The 14,666-nt window shown below is 44.0% G+C and overlaps 1 long non-coding RNA gene across 1 annotated transcript in view; it reads left to right on the forward strand.

The window, feature by feature from the left end:
* The window catches only part of LOC114486158 (uncharacterized), a 60,888-nt gene extending 49,633 nt beyond the window's left edge, over window positions 1–11,255 (forward strand). Inside the window, exons 2-5 of the long non-coding RNA XR_003679446.1 lie at window positions 1,725–1,811; window positions 4,667–4,912; window positions 7,691–7,789; window positions 10,640–11,255. This is a non-coding gene — a long non-coding RNA (uncharacterized lncRNA). The remainder of the gene's footprint in view (window positions 1–1,724; window positions 1,812–4,666; window positions 4,913–7,690; window positions 7,790–10,639) is intronic.
* The last annotated feature ends 3,411 nt before the right edge of the window (window positions 11,256–14,666 follow it).

Below are 14,666 nucleotides of genomic sequence, written 5' to 3' on the forward strand. Positions count from 1 at the left end.
GGGAGTGTGGAGGAGGTCTTTTTCTGATGGCTTCTATTTTCTTGGTGATGTAGGAAGCAAGGTTGTTGAGAGGGAGGTTGGGGAGGAGGTGTTGAACGTTTGGAGAACAAAGAGAGGGTATGAAATCATCATCTGGGAGTGGGAGATGGAATAGACTAGTAGGTATAGTATGTTTGTAGGGCATCATTCGGGTCTCACCTGACTTTACCATGAATTTAAAGGGTGACTAGAGAGTGTGAGTGTGGGGTTTTTTTTGTTTTTTGGGTTTTTTTGGTTGTGCTAAGTGGCATTGATTGTGTGTTTTTGTCCAGCCATTGGGAGGCGCAGGCCCAGAGCAGGTGGAGAGTTAGATTAACCATGGTTATGGTTTCATCATAGGCCTCAAATTAAGAGAGGGGCAAAGGAGTGGAAGCCATGAGCAAGTGAGTGATCATTGTGATTAGTTACAGAAGCAGGTGGATAAGGAGAGAGGAGAGGACATGAGGAAGCTGGGGGAGTGGGTCTCTAGGTTTTAAGATGGTAGGTCTCATTGGGGCATAGGGTTGTTGGAATTGGGATATTGACTGAGTTAGCTGGGCAGAGAGGAAAGGCGGTCTGAGTGCGATATGGACAGACTGCAGCTGTTGGTAGTGACACGGTTAAGGGCCAGACTCTGGCTGTGGTGAGACAGGAGGGGAGGAGGTCCAGGGCCTGGGGAGCCCAGGCCAAGCTGACCAGGGCTTCTGTAGACCAGTGTGGCCCCTCTGTCCACCCAGAGAGTTTCTAGGAAGCATTCTGCTCTCCTGTACACAGGCACCGGCAGCTTTGTTTGGGGAAGGGGCCCCAGAGGTGACCATTAGAGCAAAAAGGAGAGGGGAGCTGAACAAAGCGTGCTTTCACACTGAGCACTGTTATTCACGATTTTGACTGCATACCTATATCTTCCAAGATATACTCATGGGCAATAGATGATGAGTCTGAGTGAATGGCTGATCAACTCAAGATGCTTAGTGTGTGTGCGGCCTTGAAGCCACAGCCGGTTTGAAGCCGGGGCCTGCCGCAGGATGCTATGACTGGGAAATGAACTTTCACTTTCCTTGGCCTCAGGAGACTTTGCTGGGTTTGTTTTGTACTAGTAATTTGCAGCTGGAGAACAGAGAGGAATGTGTCCTGCTCCAGGATGGGCAGGTGAGGTGGGGCGGACATGTGTGTCTATTTTGGGAGGGCAGGATGGAAGAGGTATAACTTGTCCCACCCGCCCCATGAGAGTAGCTGAGGTGAGCTCCTCGTGTCCACTGGAATCCTCACTTAGCGCAGCTGTCCCTCTCTGGGGACCTGCACAGGTGGGCGGCTCCTCTCTCTGCCTGGGAGGGTGCTGCCTTGTCTTCTTGTCTCCTGCGCTATGCAGCCGTCTTTGTAATTTTTTGTGCTCTTTGCCATGAAAGAAAGTCTCCGTGCACTTACTGTGTCTGTTAGCAACTCACCATCCCTTGCCCCCTCTTCCTGCTGTGACAGTTGTGCAGGCTGTAGTCCATCAAGCTGATGAGGGACTTGATTTACTTGACTTGGTATAAAGGGGCATTGGCCTTGGGAAGTCATTTAACCTCTCATGCCTAAGTTTCCTGGTCTTTAGAAATGGGGAATCACTTATTCTATAAAGTTGCTAAGATGATCAAATGAGATAATTATGAAAATGCTTTGAAGCTCAAAAAAAATTACATGTTAGTATTTTGTTATCTTTGTAGAAATAACAGCAAATGAGGGAAAGAAATTCAAGAGGGAGAGCGAGCCAGTGTGAATTACATCCTGGATAGAAGAAGACCGTAAATAATGTAAGTCTTCAAGGAGCCAGCCATCCTAGACCAGATTCCCATAAAAATCAAATTGGGAAGAAATAAAGGAAAGAAGTTAACGTTCATTGCTGAAAAACAATGTATTTCTTTTAGCCCCTGTGGGAGAGGAGTTATTATTTTAGTGTGGGAATAGGAATATAATTCAGTTTTTCCCAATCAGAACCTTTTGATGTGTTACTATGATTCACAGGCTATGACTCACATATTAAAATTCTCTCTAGTATATTACTAATACTTTATATTCCTTAAAAAGGAGATAAGATGAAGCGGAGGGATTACATAATTATTTTCTTTTAAGCTTATACCTTGGATTTATCTGACATGATAATTTAAGGAGGAGAAACTTTCCTTCCTGCAGAGAAAGAGACCTCATTACATTCTTCAGTAATCACATTTTCAAAATGCTTGTTAAAATCAGCCTTGGTACTGTTATTACTACACTTTGTAACCTACTATGTAAGAAATTAATTTTTCTAAGGCTAGGAAGAAGGTTAAATTGTTATGCCCCACCCCCAAGATTTCTTCACTGTTAATAGTTATTCTAAAATACATTCATTATGTATTTTTGAATTATATTTGTCATTTTGAATTATGATTATCAAGATTTTAAAATCCATATGTTCATCAGAATACAATTAAGTGCACTACTTTCCTACCACCCACTCATGTCATCAAAAGGATCAATCAAATATAGTACAAGCATCAAGCCAGGCATAATACAGATATTTTAAAATAGATTTCATTTATTCCATTTTATTGAAGACAAGCATACCTAATCAAAAATATTCTCATCTGGTAGATTCAAGACCTATTGATGATTTGAACCTTGTTTAGATTCTATTTAAGTGCTGTTGAATGGAAAGTTACAAACTTCCTGAAGAATAAAGGAGTTTATGCTTTATTTTAGCTCAACTATCTTGACTTCATTAGGCCAGAACCACACCAAATTTCTCAGGATATTGAAATAACGACGATGATGATGAATATATATCAGTCATCAGAGTAACTACAGTGGTTTCGGCACTTTGTATATATACTTTTAATCCATCCCACGACACTCAAGTTTGAGGAAACAGCCTCAGAGAGGTTAAACAATATGCCAAATGTCAGTCAGCTAGTGGGTGGCTGAGCTAGAGCCCCATACCAGGTCAGACGTCATTGACATGACGCCTAAATATATATTCTACCAAATGAAAGGAGAAGCTCAATTTGAAGAATTTTAACAAGGCACTGATTCAGGCCAGAAGTTTAATTTGAAGGCTAAATAATTTAGATTGGCTCTCTGCCTTTGTTAACCTAACCAGTCAGTTTTTATCTTCCTGGGTGCCTCTGGATTTGAGTCTCAAAGAATATGCACTTGGAAGAATTAAGAGGAAAAAAACTTCTTTGGACAGTATATCTTCAAAAAATCATCCAAAGCTTGTTTGTGCTGTGGCTTTTCCCCAGAGCCAGATGTGAATCAGGTTTTAAATCAATTTCTTTCTGCTCAGAAAGTTCAAAGCAAGAATGTTCAGAAGGAGACTCAGGGAGAGTAGGACAGGAACAAAAATGGAAGAAAATTTACTGCATGATGTTACCTCAACGCAGTCAGTTTTGTCAAGATTTTCCAGCTGTGGCCTCACTTTGATTAGACTGGAGTCCATTGTTTTTGGCAGTAGTGTGAGGGTTCCGTGGCCAGGGCGTGCCCCATCCTTCCTGTCAGGAGCTCCATGTGAGGCAAAAGAGATGTTCCTCAACCGAACTGGGCTTTAATTTAAGGGAATCAAAGCAGGAGCTGTAGGATTCTGTTCCCAATCCAGGAATCTTGAGAGGCTGAAAGATACTAGCCAAGAAAACGTGTTTCGTAGAAGGAATTTATAACAGGATTATCTCCTAGGACATTTCAATGGATGTTTCCAATAGACCAAGTACCCACTCCCACTCACCCCCTCTTTAAAATATGTGGAGTTGAAGCATAACACACATTCAGAAAAGGGTATAAATCCCAAGTGTATAGCTCAGTGAATGTTCACAGCATGAGATACCTGTGTAACCAACCTCAACTCAGGAAGTAAGACATTGCCATTAACCAGAAGCCCCTCCACAGCAGCCCCTCTCCTGACCCTTTACAGAATAGATCTGTTTGCCTGTGTTTTTACTTCACATAATTGGAATACATTGTTGTACCCAGTGATGGTTAATTTTATGTGTCAACTTGACTGGGCTGTGAGATGTCTAGACATTTGGTCGAACATTATTCTGGGTAAACAAACAAAGAAAACCCAAACATTATCTGGGTGTGTCTGTGAAGGTGTTTTTGGATGAGGTGAACATTTGAATCCGTAGATGGAGTGAAGCAGATTGCCCTCCTCCATGAGGGTGAGCCCCGTCCAACCCAGTGAAGGCCTGAACAGAACAAAAGTCTGCGTGAACAGAGACTCCTCCTGCCTGCCTGTCTTCATCTGAGACTCAAAGGTTTTTCTGTCTTTGGACACGAACTGAAACATGGGCTCTCCCAGGTCTCCAAACGTCCCAGTCTTGGGCTGGAACTTACACCTTCAGCAATCCTGAGTCTCCAGTTTGCTGACTGCAGCTCTTGAGACTTTTCAGTTTCCACAATCGGCCAATTCCTTATAATAAATCACTGTATAGATATTTAATTGGTTCTGTTTCTCTAAAGAACCCTGAGTAATGCATACCCTGCTTGCTTTTGCAATGCTTTTACTTAATGTAATGCACAAAGTCTGTGTTAATTAACAAACTTGAGCTGAGTATGTGGAGTGCTTATCTAGCATCTGTCATGTCTTATCAATGAAATGCTTATTTTTCCTATTGTATTTTTTCCTGGATTATAGTTTTGGTGAGATGGAGGTCTGCAGAGGTCTGTACCTCCCATTTTCAGTCTAGCTGAGACTTCATGCCTCCCCAAATGAGGACAGTTATAAATGATGGAACCAGTAAGTGCAAAATTCCACCTGGACCCTGAATGCACAGGGCTGAAAACCTGGATCCAAGCCAGTAGTCAGAGGTGTGCTCACTGAATGGATGATTTACCTAATCTGGAGGTGAATGAAGAACCAGACCCAACTCAAAGTAGCAAAGTGAGTTTTATCCAATGAAGACTTGTGACTGTCATCCTACATACAGAGCCCCACTTGGCTTTCATGCTAACACGTCCTTGATAGATAATAGGGGATGGAGGAGGGGGGAGAAAGCTACATCTGGGGCTGGGGTTCCTTCCCAAGCATTTCTGTGACAACTGTCCACACTGGTCAATAGGTCAATCATTTATTGGAATACGAACCAGATGCTAGTCAAGCCTTCCCTGTCCATCTGGCTGCTGCATTCATATAATGTCACATTATCCTTGATGTAAAACTTGGCCCCTTCACTGTTTTCCCCTGGAAATCCATCTGTACCAACAATTTTGTGAGTTTTAAGAGAATTCTACTGAAGGTTTTGGAGTAGGGGGCTCATTGTAATACAATGTACTGTATCCCCGTCTCATTCCCTATCCCCGCTTTGCTTTTCCTCTTTCTCAGAAGCTCCATAAACTACTCTTCTGATCTTATGGGTAGTAATTTAACAAACACCTTGTGTTGCTTGAGAATGCCCTGGGAGGCCTCACCCTTAGCCCCAAGGAGCTTGTCAAAGTATTTCTTCCAAACACATACAGCACTTTCCCAAAAAGGTCTAAGGAAATAAACATTTCCCCATCTCCTTGTAACTTGACTAATGACATGAATTTTCTATGCTCAGCATTAGGCCCAGGGAAAATATAGGAGAATATGATTCCCTAACCTCAAGGCATTTAGAGTCCTACTGGAGAGACAGTATACATGAAATGGGAAATACTTCAGTGCCAAGCTATTAGTTAACTCAGGCAGTGAGGGTTGAGAGCCTGTCTCATGTGAGTTACCTCATAGCCGTGCTGCTCAGCTGGGGAAATGGATCTCTAGGTGGGTCTTGTAGGCTGGGCAGGATTTGGTTTGGCTGAGTGGTGGGAGGAGAATTGTTCAGAGCATGAATACAGCATCAGCAAAGTAATGAGCATGACAAGGTCTGTGTACGTGTGTGCGTGTGTGTGCACGTGTGCTTGTGCACGTGTGTGTGCATGTGTGCGTGTGCACATGTGTGCGTGTGTGCGCGCGTGTGTGCGTGTGTGTACCAGGAGGAGATCGGGCACTTGCTGAGAACTGATGAGAAAGAAACTTGTTTGGGAAAATGGGGTGAGATTATGGAGGGCCCTAAAAGCCAGAAAGCGGTGTGGACCTTAGACCAGTGATAATGGAGAGTCCCAGCAGGTTCCTCTAGGCAGAAAGGGAGGTACCTCGGAGAAGCCACCTGAGGAAGCCCAGCCTGACAGCAGCAGCTGTCACTCAGGCCCAGGTGTTGAATGTCTGCATTAGGAGAGGCAAAGGGATGGGAGATGAAAAGGCAGATCTGAGCGAAAAGGAAGCATTGTTGGAGCAGTTGATCTGCATTGGCTGTAGGCATGAAGGAAAGGGCTCTGCCCTGCCTGAGGCAGCGCCTCTCTGAGCGCCCTGCTTAGAATCAGAGTGAGGCGGGTCCTCGGGAGGGCTACAGGTGCTCTTGAGTCTGGACTCGTGTCTTTCCCTGGGCGGCCCCCTCCTCCTCTCCCACTGTCATCCTCGTGTCTTCTGCGTTAATTATTAGCGTGATGCCTCCACACTCCACCACCACTGTGGCTTCCTGAGGCTCTGCTTAGAAGAGGCTTCTAGACAAATACAACATTGCCAACCAACTAGACTTCAATTAAAAAAAAATTTTTAAAGAAATTACAAAAATTTAAAAAAGAGGGCTTCCCTGGTGGCTCAGTGGTTGAGAATCCGCCCGCCAATGCAGGGGACACGGGTTCGAGCCCTGGTCTGGGAAGATCCCACATGCTGCGGAGCAACTGGGCCCGTGAGCCACAACTACTGAGCCTGCGCGTCTGGAGCCTGTGCTCCGCAACAAGAGAGGCCGCGACAGTGAGAGGCCCGCGCACCGCGATGAAGACTGGCCCCCACTTGCCACAACTAGACGAAGCCCTCGCACAGAAACGAAGACCCAACACAGCAAAAAAAAAAAAAAAATTAATTAATTAATAAACTACTCCCAACATCTTCTTTAAAAAAAAAAAAGAAGCTCCTCATGACTCAGTGAATAAATAATATATGAGTTGGTCCTGCCGTGTTGGGAGGGAAATCCTAAGTTATTGAGAATCTGGAATTGCTTGCTTCCTTAGAAGGGATTCCTAACCGGGGGATTATGAAAACGTTTCAGGAGGTGCATGGATTTAGGAAGTTACTAACCTCCAACTAAAATCCAGCACTTCCCTCCATTATAAATGCAGGCAACAAACCACAGCAGCTCCAGCAGTCCCTGTGACTCTGTCACCAGCAGAACCCACAGATGCTCTATATCACATCGGCTGTTTTGGATATCCAGAATTACTGTTTGCACCCATCACTTTCACAAGTTTGATAGTTATAGTAGACCTGCTGCTCTATCTTGCTATTAAATATGCTGATAATGAAGCAAATAGATTATTTCTCACAAATTTTTAAAATATTTGATTTGTTTCCTTTATAAGCCTATGTACTGATATTTTACTTTAAATGCATCTAGAAACATTATTCTTGAGAGGTCCACAAACTTCACCAGACTGCCAAATGAGTCCGTGGCACAGAAGAGGTTAAGAAACCCAACTAAGTTCTCAGTTTGGGTCTAAGCTGTGTTCCTGTGCATGGAGTTGCTGCAGTTCACCATAAATATGACTCATGCATCAAAGAACTGCCAAAACATGGGACTCAATAGAACACGGTTGCCTGGAAACTAAAGCTTGATTAAATTTTTACTTTTTTGTTTTTTTAAAGGAAAGAAAGCATCGATACCTATAGCAGGATGACACGTGGTCTTCTTGCTCCCACGTACCTCCAAAGACCACTCCCGGGAATCTCCAGCCCCCAGGAGAGGTCAGAGGACGTGCCGCCTCCCCTGTGCTTCCTGACCTGTGTTCTCTTTCATCCCCTGGTCTGCTGCTTGTGTGGGTGGGGAGGGTGGAGATCAGCATACTCTGAAATAATCAGAATCATCCTCCTTGTCCTCAGATATTCATTAAGTATTTCCTACGTACAGGATCATGTGCTGGGTGTGACTATATTACAGTGAACCTCAGTTTCCCCACGAATTCATAATAGTATCTCACATTTTATTGCACCTAGCAAAGTACTTTCGTGCTTCCCATTTGATTCCCACACTTTTGAAGATGATACTATAATAATCTCTGTCTCACAAATGAAGAAAATGAGGCACAGAAAAGGGAGGAAAGTTGGCCCCGGCAAGTAGCAGAGCCAGGGCTTGGAAACAAACCCTTTGCCTGTCCACTGTGGCGTCCGCGGGTCTGGGGTCCTGGGCTGTACCTTGGGGCCGGGGCGGCCCCTCTGACCCACTGCTGGGGTCAGTTTCTCTGATGATCAGTTTCTCTGATGCCCCTTGTCAGCGGTGGCAGGGGTGGTGGTGGAGCTATGGCCTCATCAGGGCCCTGGCTTCCCTACTTAGACCCATGCGGGTGGCCCAGGAGTTAGAAATGATGGTGACAGTGCCATCTGGCAGCTCGGAGAAACTCACGGAGTGTGTTCACCCCTGTGCTACTGAGTGTGGCTCCCTTTATAACCTCCAAGGAAATAAATCCTCAAAATGCAGCATAAAGATGTCATCCTAGACCGGTGCCCGTGGGGACTTGCGGGTCTGGGGAAGCAGCTCTGGCCTTCAGAAAGGTGCACGGTGGTGGAAGAGCCACAGTTCTCAGGGCCCACTGGGGCAAATATCCCAGAGGAACCCCCCAACCCCTTTCTGTTCCTCCGTTAACTTCCTAGTTGCGGTTTTCATTTCCCTGAATCTTGACTCCTTAGACAGATTATCTCCACCCATTCTGTGCCGAAGCTGCTGGAGTGGAAGGTGATGCATTCAGCCTGGGTCATGTGGGGCTTAGAGAGACTCTAGGTGATTTGTCCACTGCAGGGAGATACTAATGAGATGTACTCCTTAGAGAAGCTAAGCCACCAGCTTGATACTCTGTTGTGAACACCATTCTGCAGTTTTAAAATTTGGATGGCAAGGGAAACCAAATCCTATTTCTTCAGACTTCTCAACAATTTTATGCCTGAAAAACACTACGTGTTAATGATTTCATATACAGACCTTGAGGAATGTTCCAATTACAAAGTGTTAAGTAGCCTACTATGAAGTAAAAATTAAAAAATCTATTTGTATTACCTTCCAAAAATAAAAAAAAGTGCAATCTGAGAAACTGTAGTGTTTCTGCCTCAGAGATACCGGGTAAGCACTTCACACTTACTAGATTCTGTCGCAGAGATTTTCTCTGTTCTTACAAATGCTTTTGTAGGAGGGTGAAGCTAAAAATAGAGCTGAAGATAACATTCATAACCTAAAATGTACATAATTTGGAAGGTCTGCCACGTACAGTGATTTCAGGGGCTGGTAATTTTCTGCTGAATACTAGCTGTTTTGATAATCACCTTAAATTTTTCAGGTTACAGTGCTGCTTCGCACACAGCACTGTCAGACATTTTAATTCAGGTTATCTGGGTAATTGAAGGTATGGGTGTGTGGCATTCCAAGAAAGATAGCTGTTCTCATTCATAGGGCATAAGTTGACCTTGGATTTGAGGAACCCAAATTCCAGTTCGATTTTCTGGAGAGTTATTGTATGACCTTGAGAAATTGCTTCACGTGTTCATTGAAAAATCTTAGTCTGTCCTATCCATGAGAATGGATGGGACCCTTGCCTGAAAGGGTTTTGAGTACATTGAAGAGATAGATATTTCCACATTTATATATATGTAAAGCTTAGGAAAGACAGTGCCCTCACCCTTGAATCGACATGACTTTCCAGGTCCTGTACCCACACATACCTGACAAGAACCTCTGTCCCAGTTCCAGTTTCTGGGTGAGACAATTTCTCTGATGCAATCTGGGTTCTAGACTCTGTGGCCTGGGAGGGGTGAGATCAGTTAATATGAGGGCTGGGGGCTGGAGTCGTAGAGAGGTGGCGGTTGGGGAACAAGCATCCATCTCCACCTCCCTGAGCCCCGCGGTGGGCTGTCTGGTCTGAAGATGGTGTGCAGGCAACAGAGCAACGTGCAGAGCTGGGGCCGCTCCTGAGGGTGGGGAGAACCCGACTCCCCTGGGCAAAAGAAAGCCTTACCGAGACAACCTCTCCCAACGTTCCGTCACCTCTCCTCACCTCCACAGGGTGGGAAAGTCTCCAAAACGTACCTGGCCCTAAAATTTTACTGGCCAGTGTCTAAACCACAGAGATTTCAGCCCTTGTTTCTTTTCAGAAACAACATTAACCACCCATCCAAATATCTTCTTTTGAAGCTGCTAGGCTATTGAGTGTTTAAAAAGGAATTTGTTGACTGAAGCAAATGTTTTGGGTTTCCTTAAATAAAACATTTGCCAAAATATATGCAGCCCTGGGCCAAGTCTCTTTCTACAAAGCAGAGGTTGGAACGAAGCTGCTTCTCCTAGCCATCTAGGTCTCGGCCCGTTTGTCTGAATCACCTGAATTTTCTGCCCAGCTGCTTCAGGGGTTTCTGACAGAACCACACAGCAAACTGCTGCAGTCCTCCACTTAACATCTACAGCAAAGTCTTTGGTGCCAAAGGCCAACAAGGAGCTGGGTGGTTTGAAATTATTGTCCAGCTGGCTATCTCTGAGAACCTCACAGCTGTCCTTGAAATGGAACAAATTTGGTTGTCCCCATCTTAACTGTTATTTCACATTTTTTTTTTCCTTAGGTGTGGAAACTGAGACACCAAGAGAAAGTAACCTGACTTTATGGTAATGATTTTGATTTTGTGGTTTAGAAACTCCAAGTGCCGTGAGGAAGTCATTCTCTAGGTTTCTGGAAGTACACACAAATAGGCTGGCTTGGCCTCCACAGTCTGTGGTCCTTCTGTGGTAAATGGAGGGGCACACCCTCCTCATCTGACATCTTACCTCTTGGCATTTCCTCTGGGCTGCACACTGTGCTGGATTAGGTGGAAACCTAGGTCAGTCACTCAGGCACTTGCTCCTGAAATGGCTGATAGTTGAGGTAGGTGGTTTCAAACTTCTGTTCAAATCACATGGATAAGTGTGACTATTTTCTCCGTCACACTGCACTAGGGGCCACAGTGACAAACTCTCTTTATGCTATAGCCTCTCCATATTTTTTCTTTGAAAATTTCCAAATATGCATAACGATAGGGAACATAACAATCCCCATGTGTCTACCGCCCCAGCTTTAACCCTCACTGACATTTTGCCAGACTTGTTTCATCTCCCATCCTCCCTTTTTTCTTTTTCCTGGATATTTAAAAGTAAATTCCAGACATTGTGTTTCACACTTAAATTCTTCTGTATGCACCTCAAATTAATTATTTTGGAAAATAGTAATGCCACTGTCACACCAAATAAAATTCACAAGAATTCCTTAGTGCCATCTAATACCAAGTCCATATTCAAATTTCTCCTTTTACAGTAGATTTGTTTAAACTGACAAGGTCCACTCATTGTATTTGGTTGTTTTGACCTTAAAGTTATGAGTGGAGAGCTCAGGGCAGAGGGTGGAGGAGAGTGGTTGCATCAGTGACTCATACCCTTTCCCTCTGAATTTCTCTTTTCCTTTGGAAATTCTCTCTGGATTCCCTTTGCCATTACCTTACGTGGCTATAAGTTACACTGTTTCCATTTAAAATTCTGTCCTAGTGACTATAAAAAAATCCCCCCCCCATGCAAATTGGAGCAGCCACTGTGAAAAACAGCATGGAGGTTTCTCAAAAAACTAAAAATTGAACTACCATATGACCCATCAATTTCACTCCTGGGTATATATCCAAAAAAAATCCCACTAATTTGAAAAGATACATGCATCCCAATAGCAGCATTATTTACAATAGCCAAGATATGGAAGCAACCTGAGTGTCCATCAACAGATGAATGGATAAAGATGTGAGATATATATATATATATATATATTAGTCGTAAAAAAGAACAAAATTTTGCCATTTGGAGCAACATGGATGGACTTGGAGGGCATTACGCTAAATGAAATAAGTCAGATAGAGAAAGACAAATACTGCATAATATCACTTATATGTGGAGTCTAAAAAATACAACCAACTAGTGAATGCAACAAAAAAGAAACAGACTCACAGATATAGAGAACAAACTAGTGGTTAGTAGTGGAGGGGGGAGGGGGCAATATAGGGGTGGGGAAGTATGAGGCACAAACTATCGGGTGTAAGATAAGCTCAAGGACGTATTGTACAAAACGGGGAATATAACCAATATCTTGCAATAACGATAAATGGAAAGTAGCCTTTACAATTGTATAAAAAATTTATTTAAAAATCCCCCCTTTTTATATCTTCCTTATAACAAATAAAGTAGGCTGGCATCATCTCAAAGAGTATTACAAAGACAGCAAAAGAAAAATTGAAATGAAAAAGCCACACAAATAACTCAAAAACTATACAAAATTATGTTAACAAACCACAGGTCCCTGACCCTACACTAACAGACTCATGTGATTAAGAAGCACACAGACCTGGCTCCTTTGCACACCCTGGTTTAAGAAAACTGTATTCTATTCCCAGAAACTCAGTGCAGCTTTGTCTTGGTCCCTTTCCTACCAGCTCCCTGTCTCCACGGGGTCAGGGCCTTCTTATTTCCCAACTCAGCATCTAATTGTATATCTTGTTTTGCCCCAAGAACACTATGAGAGCTTCTTCTCTCATAAAAACAAACAAACAAACTGAAACAAAACCCAAGCAAACCCATACCTCTGCCTGGTTCAAACCTTCCAGCCCGCTCTACCCTGCCCTGGTTGTACCTGGTTTTCCACCTGGGAGGGTAAGTCAAATTCTCAATCGATCCACAGGCAGGGTTAGTTCACAAGCCTTTCCTGGTGTAGCCTGCTGCCTCTGCCAGCCATAGATCCTTCCACAGCAAAGTACGCATCAGTGTCCTCATCAATGAAATGGGATACTGTTTCTATCTACCTCATAGGCTTGTTGTGAGGCTGAAATGAGATCATGCCTATAATACCCTTATATTACAGCATGGCATAAAATGACAAGAGTCAGTGATGATGACAGTGATAAAGGTGATGATTCTGATGATGCTGATTCAGGAGTATTCCTCCTTCTTCCTCACTCACCCACCCACCACCTGTGATCTCACAGGGTAGTCATCCTGCAAAGGTCTACATTGTAACAACAGAAACGGACTTAATGTAGGGTGGTGAAAAGGTTTTCTCTTAGGTGGAGATATCTCTCTGTAGGAAAATTCCAAGCGGATTGAGGTTGGGTAAGATCCTCGAGTCAGGTATCTACAGGTGGTGAGGTATCAGTGGAAAGGGGAAAACTTTGCTATGAACAAGAGGGAGGAATTGTCTTTTTTTTAGTTCGTAAGAGGAAGAGAAAAGAGAAGTAGAGAGCAGAGAAGAGAGTGGCAGGGTTGGAAAGAGCTAGGAAGAGTGAGAGAGTTGGGGAAGGCCACAGAGGCTCCACAGAGGTGGACACCTTGACACTGAGCGTTCTCTGGGAAGTCATTTGTATTTTTCATTTGCGGTTTGTGAGCCTGTTATCCAGTTCCTGCTCCAAAATTTCCACGAAAGTCTACATATTTCAGAACGTTTCATGCTTTATGTGGGAGGAAGTTCGTGAAAGTCAGAGAGAGGAGAACATTAGGAGGCAAAGGATTTGTAGAAATCCTGGGGAGAATGCTTTGGATTTCCACAGGCCATCGTTTTGGGGGGCTTCTAAGGGGTAGTCCTGTCTGACATCAAGGTTGCACTAACATTGCAGTAGCCTTGACATACTGATGATAGGATCTGCCCATGCACAGTGAAGGAAAGAGAATCTGGTTCCCTCAGAGTCACTATAATAGCATACAAATATTTGAGGTGTAATTATCCAATGTCCTTGGATACATAATTTACTTTCCTAATACGGAAACCAGGCTTTTCCTAGGATGCATTTATGTCATAAAATTTTTATCTCAAAATATCTGGATAAAACTTGGTTCTTATAATAAAAAGCAATCTTGAAACAGTCACCTAGTAAAATCTATATACTAGAATGAAGCCAACATCCATCAAGAGAAGAGGCAAAATCTGTTCTGTTTTGTTCAGTATATACCCCACTTCTGGCCCAGTTATCTGGGTAATGGCAAGGGTCGCCCTTGGTGATCTCACTCTCCCACTTCATGCCTCTGCTTACAAACGTGTCACCTTGCGTATACAGGGTTGATGTCACTGGACTCAGCCTTGCTGGAACTGAGCGCTGATGTAATCTTCTAATCCTAGGGCTCGGCTGGTGCCGCCCCACCTGTACCTGGTGGCATGGTCAGCAGGCGTCTGAGACAGGGGAGTGTTAGGCTATAGAAGCGAGGACAACTATCTTGTGGTCCGGGTCCCGCTGGCACAGTGCTCGCTCCTGCAGAGCTAACTGACCTTTCTCTGTCCAGACCACAGAAAACAAAGCCATCTGTTTCATACCCCACGTCTCTGCATCCCAAATTTTCCTGGGAAAGTTTCCAGGAGTTTGAGCTCCCAGAGCTTGCCGTTAGCTTCAGGCCTTCCGAAACAAAGGCCCTGCTGGGACTCACGTTGGGAGAACCTGTGTTTGCTAGGAGTGTTTAGGGCAGGAGATGTAAGCAGGTGGAAATGGAGACGATTCCACCTCAGCAGCGCTAGCACTTCTCAAGCACGTGTTTTTTTTTTTTTTGTTTGTTTGTTTTTTTTTGCGGTACGCGGGCCTCTCACTGCTGTGGCCTCTC

The sequence above is a fragment of the Physeter macrocephalus genome, chromosome 4, assembly GCF_002837175.3.
Source record: "Physeter macrocephalus isolate SW-GA chromosome 4, ASM283717v5, whole genome shotgun sequence".
NCBI classification, from domain to species: Eukaryota; Metazoa; Chordata; class Mammalia; order Artiodactyla; family Physeteridae; genus Physeter; species Physeter macrocephalus.